The 11,632-nt window shown below is 33.5% G+C and overlaps 1 protein-coding gene across 2 annotated transcripts in view; it reads right to left on the minus strand.

Annotated features, from left to right (window-relative positions):
- The window catches only part of LOC106108066 (zinc-responsive transcriptional regulator ZAP1-like), a 50,877-nt gene extending 39,782 nt beyond the window's left edge, over positions 1-11,095 (minus strand). For both annotated transcript variants that reach the window (XM_013289146.1, XM_013289145.1), the window contains exon 1: positions 10,768-11,095. The gene's annotated coding sequence lies outside the window, so the exon portion shown is untranslated. The remainder of the gene's footprint in view (positions 1-10,767) is intronic.
- Positions 11,096-11,632: the final 537 nt, after the last annotated feature.

Raw genomic sequence — 11,632 nt, forward strand, 5'->3', positions numbered from 1 at the left:
GCATTATAAGTTGTCTATCTGTCAGCATTACATTCGCTATACTAATATACACACGTGAAACAAAAAGAATTTAGAAAAATATCTAAATTACGAAATTCTTCTTTGTTCACATTGCTAATGCACAGAACTTATTCTACAATAAATTTAAATCTAACTAAAAGACATTTTATAACTAAGCATTTAAGTTAAAAATAGTCAAATGACACCACTTTGTAGTAGGCACGTCGTCAAACAAACGCCGCGAATCAGTTGATATTCCGGTTTTATTTATACAGACAATCGAGTTCCTTGATTATATCTGAGCTGACGTGTGTCGTACAAACGGAACCGTACGACGGAGCCGACATACATTTTAATGCGAATGAATCGAGAACAAACATTAGGAACGATTATCATAACTCGGGCTAATTTCGTCATGTTGTCATCGGTAACAAAAGATACAATGGGTCGCGGCCGCGAGACGCGTTGGTTGGGCGGCGCCGAGCGTCACGAGATACCAAGATACCGCTAGCGCATGTGTGGTACAGGCTACACACCGCATGTCGACGTGCGAATTCTGTTCGAGAGCGTGGAACCGACAGCCGCCGCCGGCGTGCCACAATAAGAGCAGCGAGTGTATTCCTCGCGGTAACGTCGTGGTGCGTCGCCACGATGACCAATGTCACCACAGTAATCCTTCAAATATCAGGATAATAAAGTAAAACACTTGTTTTTAATATCTGTTTTTCCTAATTTAAGATATCTAATATGTAAACCGTACGATTATTGGTACTGTAGTCAATTTATAGCACTTTACATTCCAATAATGTACCAATACGTAGCACTTTATTAGAAATGTAGACATTCCTCATAAAGTTCAGAGAAATGGTCACTGGAGTGCCGCGCCGCGCCCGCCGCGGCCACTGCACTCGCTTCGATTTCACTTTTATTAGCAATCCACTTAATTGGATACCACTGTTGCGGCTTTATTCATTTCGCAGATTCATCTCGACCGCTATTTGGGAAGCGAAAAATAACAAATGATACTCTGAGTACTTTTAACTTAACTACACAGTTGTTCAATAATAGTTTCGAATTCCAGACCACACCTAGCATTCTATTTGTACTGCGGATCTTGATTTCAAACTTCATCTGATCTCGCAAATGATCTTTTTGTTCGCGTTTCACACACATTGATGAAGGATGGAACATAGCTTTTTTTTTTATATTTAAACTTATACGAGTAAAACAGCTTTCTACAGATACGATTCGTAAAGAAATTTGTTAGTATTCGCCTTAGAAATATACCATATTCTGTTTATATTTCTGAAAATGCTACAGCTTAAAAAATATACATTAAATATGTATTTAATTAAAAAGTGTAATCATAAATTAAGAAAGCAGATCTCCAATTAATGGTATAAATTAAAAAGATTACAAGTCAAGCGGTTGTTAAGCTAATTAATCAACTTACGGTTGTAACTGTATTCCTTTTTTTTTAATTCAATACAGGAAATATATTTAAGGGTATTTAAAAGTAAATTACACAAAATTATATTATTAAATCTCAAATCCAAGTAAACCAATTAAAACCAACTTTAAACGAAACTTTCGTTCGTACTTTGATACAACAACATAAACAAATTTGTTTTTAATAATTTTTTAATAATTAAAAACCAATGATTGCAAAATAACTTCCGCCATAAGGTTTTAAAACTCGAAATATCACGTTTACAACTGGAGCATAAAGTAACAAGCCATTTAATCTCGAGCACGAGTTTTTAAGAACAACATTTTAATCGCGCTGTATGAAATTTATGATTTTTACCGCGAATTTCCACTGTTTGAAAACATGTGCAACAACATACTGTGTTGTCTCAGATTTTTTAATAAGAAGATACGAGATAGCGATATGTTTAATGTATAAATCTTTTGCTAACTAGTCAATCATTTTAAATAAATACAAATATGGAAATAAAATAAACTCGTTCATAGTTAGTGGTGAAATAAATTAGTGGCAATCTGCTAGTGCAACGCTTCCGGCTATGACAAGCTGAAGGTCGTATCTCTGGAAAAGTACACGACAAAATTAAAACTTAATTTATACCTAAATTGTGCTCGTAATCTTATGTTCGACAATTCGATTAAAGCACAATAGAGTTTTTATTGTTCTTTATGTAAGTCTAATCGAATCTGTTATTGTTTAAGATACAGATGTGTTATAGATTATTGATTATTGTAGTTTTATTTTTATAGTTTTAAAGCACTGAGGGAGAAAAATAAATAAATATGCTATGCTCACCACAAGATAAATATGCTGTATATCAGCGAACTCATCGACTAATAGGTTTACTAACAAACGTAAATTGTGTACTACATCATGTTTTCACTTCTGATTCAATTTTAAAATTTCAGAATCGTGAAAACATAATGTGGAAAATGACACCACATATATAGAAATTACACATTACCCACACTTGTATAGAAGATAGCTTAACTAATTTACAATGATTGAAACCTAGAGTAGCGAGCACGATCTGTCTGTTGCGTACGGAATGTAGGTAGTAATTTAGTCATTTAATTTCCGCATCGAATTCTCGACGAAGGACATTCGATGTCGTTATCAAACTCGGCGCTCGTTTGGAATAACTTTGTGTTTTTGTTGCATCCACACACAAACACACACACACACACACGCGGTCTCAAGATACGAATAGAAAACCAAAACGAAACTGTTTATAAGATGTACGTCAATCATGACTTTCACTTGCACTCTATCATCGAATATTTCAACAAACCAGTTCTTAATTTGAAGTCTCGTTTGCACTCCGACTATTTTTTGATGAATAACACTTATCTATATTATTAAAAAGATAAAAAAAAGCTTAACTATTCTATTCAAATTATACCTATTTATCTTCTAAATATACTATTAATAACTGCGTTGTCAGTGATGAATGATTTTGTTAAATTCTTATAAAAAAACGGAAGTGCTACTGTTGAAATCTAATTTGGTATTTATCTATTTTTTGCAGTTGTTTATATTTTTTATAATTTCTTAATGCTTTTTTTCGATTAAGTTTGAAAGCAAAGCTGAGCCCTGAATGCGTCCTTTCTTCCTTGTAGTAAGTGATTAAGTAATTTAATTAAGCCTAATGAAAATCTCTTAGCGATATTAATTTCCATTTACAACCATTACTAAATGTGAGACCTTATACAAACAAAGCATTTTAACTTTACAAGACAAATAAAACTTAATGAGATGGAATTAAATAAAGAAACAAAACAGTATGAGACAACACTAAATTACACAATATAATAATATAATATGTTAAATACCTTGTTTAAAATGCGGTTTAACTACCTAGCTATTAAGGAAGAGTCATATAATTTCTAATAAACGCTTTCTTAAAACGAAATTTAACAAATAACGTTATAAACACAGATCGTATCGATAGGAGTTTCTCAAAGCTGCTAGGAATTAGTACCAAAGCTTTCACAAATCATCAGATTGAAAGCTTACGAAGATAATAGCTGTCTGAGCTTTACGCCCTTTAAAGTCACGAGCTAACGAAACGTAGTCTAGAAAACCAAAAACGTCTGACAAAGAAAAACAAGGTTAATGCAACAGACACAGAAATATGATTTTATGATATTTCTAATCATTTGGATTACATCTTTTTTTTATTAACTATGACAACAATATCCGCAAGAACATCGCGTTTTTCCTTATACGAGTTTATTTCTAAGATAACTTTTAGAAAAATTATATAAGAGCGATAGTAATTTATATTTTATGGGTACCAAATATATAATCAACGTTGTCTATGAGGTATAAAACTGAAGAGAGAAAGGAAGAAGAACCTTACCAGTTATGATGTAATTACAAGTGGCTCTTCCTTATATTGATTTAGTGAACAAGCTACGGTAACTGGTTTATATTTATAGAATAAGAGGCGTGTCTGTCTAATAAAGATGTCTACTCTCATTGCTCTCTCAGTGAAACGATTTCATTTTGTGGTAACTTTTTCGATAAATAAAATAATAGGGATTGAATGACGCACGTTATCTTATTTGTAACAATGTGCAGTCGTAATCATAGTCTTTTTAAAGGAGAAAGGAGCACATGAGCACCAGATCGCTTCATGTTGAGTATCCCGTCGGTGATGGACATCCGCAACACTACAGTAACTACAGTTTGTTTGAATTATTATCGTGAAAGCTTTAAAACACTAATGATATTTGTTTTTTCTAGTGCTCTCTCTTATAAGACTTCTTAATTCCACTTAACGTAAGTGGAATTGCGCTTAAACACTAGATTTGATAGTGCTATAAAAACTATAGAATATTCGTTTTTGTATCATTCAATGTAACATTCTTCTTTAGCAGTTCTTTGTAAGTGTTTTTTTACATTCGTCATTAGAATAACATTTCAAAATAAGGAGCATTTAACCACTAATCCTAACCTGTATGTGTTTTTGTTATAAGAACAAAGATTTGTGTTTTTATGGTCCAATATAGTTGTTAATTCCTGACGAAATTAATAACAATTCAACAATTGTCTGTGTATCGGCATATTAATTAGGACAGTTGCAAAATATAATTTAAATTTAAACTGTAATTCCTAATTCATATATTATTACAAGAATATAGAGATAAAATAAGTCGAATACATCATTATGTTGCTAATCATTATAGATACATGACGTCAAAACCTTTAAACACATTTGACACACATTCAACATTGGTTGTCGAGTTCTTAGCGAATAGATCGTAATGGTAATTTTCGACAATTGAGAAGAAGTGTTACATACTTGTTCGGCTAAAAAGCGTTTCTCGCGTATCTACAAATAGCAAAGAAACATTTATCGTAAAAATTACTAAGTATAAAATGTAGTTGTACCGAATACATGTTAATTTGTTGCGGAATCCGAGAGCAATAACCGACGGCGCTGCTAGCGGTATTCGGCGGTTTCTTCGACTCTAATATTCGACAAAAACAACCCGCGAGGCGACAGTGTGCGTGTGTGTGCGTGTGTGCTGTGCGGACGTGTGTGACGACACACGTGGCCGAGATTTGTTTGCATGTCGGCTCAAGTTTATTTTATCTTATTGAAGTTTAATATGCACAGATTAGTCACACTTCGAGTCTTTAAAATCAAAGTTTTCGGCTGGCATATGTAACTTAAACTCATTTTTTGTAATTTATGAGATATCCATTACGTATTGCGTTTTATCTATACGACACTCGTGATTTATTGAGTTTAATTTATATTCAACAACGAAACACGTTATTGATCCCTGAATATTACAGATTTAATTTTAAAAGGAGTACTTTTAACGCTCTTTATATATCGACAACGCGGTTTCTTAATGCAGTCCTTGAATTAGCTTTTTGTTATGTAATAATTCAGTGCTTTAATTGCTGGCATCTAAAATATATTTAGTGTGATACTATAATTTTTTAATTTAGAACATTCACATTTGCCTATTATAATTTTCATTCAAAAATTAATCAAACATGACAAACTAGTTACCTAAACATTATGTAGCACCGGTTAGCTTAAAAACACACAACGAATGTTCTCATACATACCGGATCACTTCCTCTGTCCGCTGACACGGAGCGGGTCATTCGATACTACGTCACATCTCGTTGTTAATGCAAATTCAAATTATTAGTGCATGTTTAATTTGGTCATCTCTCACGTCAATAAATATTATTTTATTATCACACATAAACGTTAATGTTTCCAAACATATTTTACCCTCATTATTCAAGTCTGTCACAACAAATATTTGTATAAAATAAAATAAGTCATTCTAAGAATAAAATTGTCCACTGTACGCTTATTAGGTATCGAATTCCAATAAAGATCTCTAATTAACCGCTTGACATGAATTTACATATTTAAAGTTTTAGTGATTTATTTAACGATTTACATTTTAGATAATGAACTGATGAATACTGAAGGGAAATTAATTTTAATTAAACGACAAATATGTTTAATATTTAACTGGAAGCTTTGGGATAGATTCATCGACAGTATTCACAGACGTATTGAACACGAATACGAAATGTTCTACATGTGTCATGCACCAAGAGTACACTTTCACTACAAGGAATGTGTAATCTTCCAACACATATTATAAGCAATATACGTAAATTTGCTAACTGAACTCAAGTCAATTTCCTTTCGATAAAAGTAATGATCGCTGTACTCAGCTTTCTATGATTTAAAACAAAATCTACGTGTCATGTATCAAAATAGTCACGCATTTGTTTTCCCGCGCAAATTGCCTACACGCCAATGAGTTTTGATAGCAAAACTGCATCTGCTAAACTATAAATTGAAATCTAGTAACTGTGCAATATTCACGCACAACATTAACTTAATAATTAAATATAATCTTTATTTATTCTAAAAATTCGAACCAAATCGGGCAACCTTACGTTGCCAGAATATTATTAAAGTATTTTTTGTATTTTTATTGATCAAAATAATACAGAAACAAAAGAATTTATCAAAACAAATGAGTAAGCACTAAAAATAGTCTAAAGTTAACGATCAACAAAGAGCAATGGGGCTGTCGGTTAAGTTTCAGGGCCAAAGGTCAAACATAATGGGCGAGCAAGGACAAACACTTTCTGCGCAGGAGAGCCGAGAGCGTCGCGGTCGACTGAACGCTAATCTTCCGCCTAGCGCCTCGACACCTACAAAGGGTCAAGGCACAATGCCGGTCATTCAATTAGCAGGAAAGTCAATGTTTTGATAAGGGGAATTTCAAAGAAATCTGTCTTTATGCGAACATGTAACAAAATTCAGATAATGTCTACCAGATTCTCAGAAAATGAGGAAAGAATTGAAATCAATATCATAGTTACAACCATTTTATTAGAAGCTTCAAATATTTTTAATTAATAAACGTTGGCTTATGTTTCATAATGTGCTGACCGTACGTATTTTGGCGTTAACATAAAAAGTTATTTAATGTGTTCAATTTATGTAACAATTTATATTTACTGTGCATTTGAAATACATTACAAATATGTTAATGAAAAACAATTATTTTATGAGTATTAAATGTTCACATTACTTTGAATCATATAGTTACAGTCATATTATTTCTATCATTGATACGACATGAACTTACCGACTGTATATGAGACTTCTTTCTTGACTTTCAATCAATCAATACAATCTTTGACTATTGATCCTAGATAGCATATAAGTTAACATATTCATAAACGTAACATTACCGCTTGTACATTTTAATGACGTCTTGTCCAGCTTTTGTCTGCTCAGTACCGTCAGCAACACGTGACATCAGGAAACTATCAGCAAAGATACTGCGAGTAATATATCGTAGACACTCGAATTATATTGTACAGATAATATTTCAATAGAACTTTTTAATCTTTAAACTAGAGGCAGATAAAAAAATACATCCTTTTTCTGGCGAACTAAGCACGTAATCGACAGAGCAATTCTGCAATCAACGTAGTAATTTTATTTTAATTAAGATATGACCTCAATATATTAGCGAGCTATAAAATGTTTTAGTACAACCGAACGATATAATATAATTAAAGGCTATTAAATATACTTTACTACCAACCGAACCTTAAATAATTATTTCACTGATAATATAAAATACATGTTAACAAATTATAATTTTACTGGATAGTGTTGTATTTTAGGTGGTTCGGTCACTGTACGCCGACCTCTAGAGGCTGTCGATACGGACTGCTTGACGCCTTTCATGTAAGTCGGCACTATTTATAACTTTAAAACTGCTTTTGCTTTCATAAATATGGAGCTCTTGTTCCTAAATGGACAATGAATACGAATAAGAAAATTTCAATTACAAGGTCTCTGTAGAGATCTAATTTTGAAGTATATTTAAAAATGCAATACATTATTTCTTTAGAGTTATCATTAAATAAAAATAAAACATTCAATTTATTATTGGCACTTCTGGTTCATAACGATTCGACGAATAAGATAAACTTGTCAAGGTGAATTTGACATTACTGTTTAAGACCACAATTGAGACTCGATACAAAAGTAACCACGTTAGTTGAGCAAAAGTCAATTATATTTATATGTTTTTATTTAAATAATATATATGTCGTGTTAAGAAGAAATTACCGCGCTGTAGAATTGGCGCAACACTATATTATTGGCATAAACGTCACATCTCTAACTGACAGCTGTCAATGTCATTGGAAGGGTTGTTGATTTGCGCGCCATCCTGGCGGACCCTCTAGTTCAGTGTTTAAATTAATATCCGCTAGTTACAATTATATTAATTGTTTAAAAGTAGGCAATAAGATAGCATCGAGTTAGTAGTTGAGTTATATTCGTGCATGCAAGGAACGGCAGAATTGAAATGATCGTAATAAGTTTCGAAATAAGCGGTTTTGGTAACTCGTATCTGAATATGGTTTAAATTTCCGAGCTATTAAATCACGTAGGTAAACTCTTTACGGGCATTTGAGAACGATCCATTTGCTTATCGCATAAATTGACGCTCGTTTATGTTTTAATATTTTATACACGGAGTCACTTTATTCTTTGTGCAATGAGTCCATATTTTCATTTAACTTACTGCTAGATGCTAAATGTAAATGCCTGTTAGAACCTTATTGTATTTAACTTCATATTTCAAGTTACATACTTCCACAGTGATTAATTATTATATTTGCACGAACAACCCAATTGAAGTAGTTTTCCATTCAGTCTACAGAGTATTAAAGTAACAACGAGTTTGTAATAAACAATTACTTATGTTACAATTGAATATTTATCTTTCGCACATTTCTATAAATTAAATTGTAAACTGAGCATAAATTGTTGTTTAATACGTCTATGTTCTGCTAAACTTTTTTTTTTGTTGACATGAATCATAAAAATATGTACAAACAGTTAACACTTTAACGCTCTTTGCCGTTACTCTAATTTTTATTTTAAATAAAATAACCTGTTATATTTAAGTTTTGATAATCAAAAGAAGTTTTATAAATAAAAGAAATAAAATTTCAATTACGATACTAGAGCAAAATATGAACACAGCATATTGTTAGAAGAAAAGACATCAACGCGCACGTCACATTTCAAATACAAAACTGTAATAAAAAGAATTGACAAACAAAGCAATCAAGTAGAACCGTTTTTATACTGCAATAAAAAGTGATAAGATAATTTGCTGAACTGCCAAAAGCTAATCAGTTGCATCAATATTGTGTACAACCTTCGCGTTAACAAGCATCTTGCCATTGTTGTCACTGACCCTGTGTAACATCCTTCTTTTCATAGCGTTACAAGATTAATCTTCCTTAAACAAAAACAAAAAAGGTCGTTTACGGTATATGCACTTAGTAGTAATACTCAAAAAACAAGCACGTGAGAAACACGCACGGATCACACGTCCCAAACCAATGATCCCTATATTTGATCTAAAAAGTATTGCTTACCCATCCGTGGTATTTTTAATTAATAATTTCAAACCGTCTCTTTTAAATTTAGCAGTATTCGAATAACTTGATCTATTATTCAGAGCAAGCGATCCATTTTTGTGCTCCGAACCATACTTAGTAATTAAAAAAATCTTCGAAACACCCTAAAGATCGATTATTGGTTTGCGGCCGTTAGCGACCTCTTGGCTTATGTTAGTCAATATTAGGCAAACATAATTGAACATCGAATAAGACACTCTTACGTTATCATCTTCATGTACCAACGATAAAAATAGATGGTGTGAAAATCGTTACTTAACACCAAATTTCTCTACGTTTTGTCTTTATTTGAGTACAAAGTGTAAAATGAAAAATAAATGACGTCACGTTTAGTTCAAAACGCATACACACGTTAATAATTATTCATTTGCAACATTTAAATTAAATACACTATCAAGACAGTATTCGTTAATAATCAAATAATTTTTATTTCCTTGTATTGTGCATTTTTACACAAACGAATATCAATAAAAAAGCATACCGCTTCTTATCATGGTTAAAGATAGGAAGAATTTATTAGCATTCCATTCACATGTATGATAATCAAACCAGCAATAACCCTTATAACTTAATTTGCATACATTTTCTAAGGCTATAATACAATTAATAACAAGCAAGAGTTTTTAGTCAACAAAAAAACTTCTATAATATTATTAAGAGTATTTAGGTTCATAAGTTCCTAAATGAATTTACACGTGGCTTTGATATCCAGTAACAGGAAATCGTCTTAACTTATCTCAATAAGTGACATTGTCAAATTCTTTTAATAAGCATCAATCTCTTAGTGATAAAGGAGTAGGTGAGTATTGCTAGACTCCAATGCTAAGCTACGAGTATTGTACGCTTCTAAGAATTTCGTGTACATGTGGCAGCCGCTTTACAACGTTTCTAACAAAGATTGCAGCACGATAAATGTTAATCTTATTTCAATTATTTTTACAAGTATTTTCGGATCGCTGTTTTTATTTCAATAAACTCATAAAATAGGAGCAAATGAAATACTACTTTAATAATTAAAATCCCATAAGCCTTGAAAAGTATAAAGCACAGACCATTTAAGAACAAAGATTTTTACTTAAATTTTAATAAAGATTTATATTATAAATTATACATGCTGTATATAAATTCTAATTGGAATTTGTCTACTTGTATTAGTCATTTAACATTATGTATGTGTGTGTGGGTTCGCGTATCGACAGCCTCACGTACTAAGCGAATCTTGTAAACTCCAAAACATTACAGTGCAATTTATAAAATAAAAGACTTACCTTAGCCAGTGAGGATGCGATCCAAAAACTATGAGAAATCGGATTAGCACTTCAGTGAAATAAGCACGAGTTGTAGCACTTCGCGTCTACGTTAGAGAACAAGACTTGAATATAAAGTTTGTCAACAACCCGTCGTGTGCACAGCGGGGAACTGTCGAGTCCCGGTGTATAGCAGTAGGGCAGGGGGTGCGATGAAGTCAGGGAAGCTCCGGGGCGCAAGCCGAGGCTGCTCAGATCGGTGTCGGGTGCCGGCGGCGCGCGGGTGACGGTCCAGCGTCCGGCCGCACAACGCGCCTCGCAACGGTAAACTGGCCGCCCGCCGCCCGCAGCCCTCCGCCCGCCGCCCGCGCCGACGCAGCCTCTCCCTCGCTCGTATGAGTGCCTCCAACCTCCCTCCAAACAAATAGTACCGTACACCGCACTTCTGTCTCGGTAACTTTTATTATACTTTTATTAGTGTTGCCTCGGGCCCGCGTCTGTGTGTTCTATTCCACCAACACACGGGCGCGCGCGACGTGGCGGATACGTGTGGGTGTTCGACTTGGTAAAGTACCTATGCGTGCTTTGATCTTACGATTCGGTATGCACGGCCGCGCCGCCACGCCGCCAAACCGCCGCGGCCGCACCGCTGCACGTAGCACCGAGCCTGTATTTTACTTCTATAATATCTAGTCAATAATTTTAGTTTGATGTTTGTGCAATAACATACGTCGAACTGCGCGCCATAAACCAGGCTAAAAACCGGTACAGAATAGTTTAACGTATATCTTTGCTTTAAGAATTTTCAACTTCTTACTCTTCCTACGTTTCCTTTGAAATAACGTTTTCCCACCAAAACATTTGCGAGCTTTTGCATAACGCGCTT

Source organism: Papilio polytes, unplaced genomic scaffold, assembly GCF_000836215.1.
Source record: "Papilio polytes unplaced genomic scaffold, Ppol_1.0 DF821845.1, whole genome shotgun sequence".
Lineage (NCBI taxonomy): Eukaryota > Metazoa > Arthropoda > Insecta > Lepidoptera > Papilionidae > Papilio > Papilio polytes.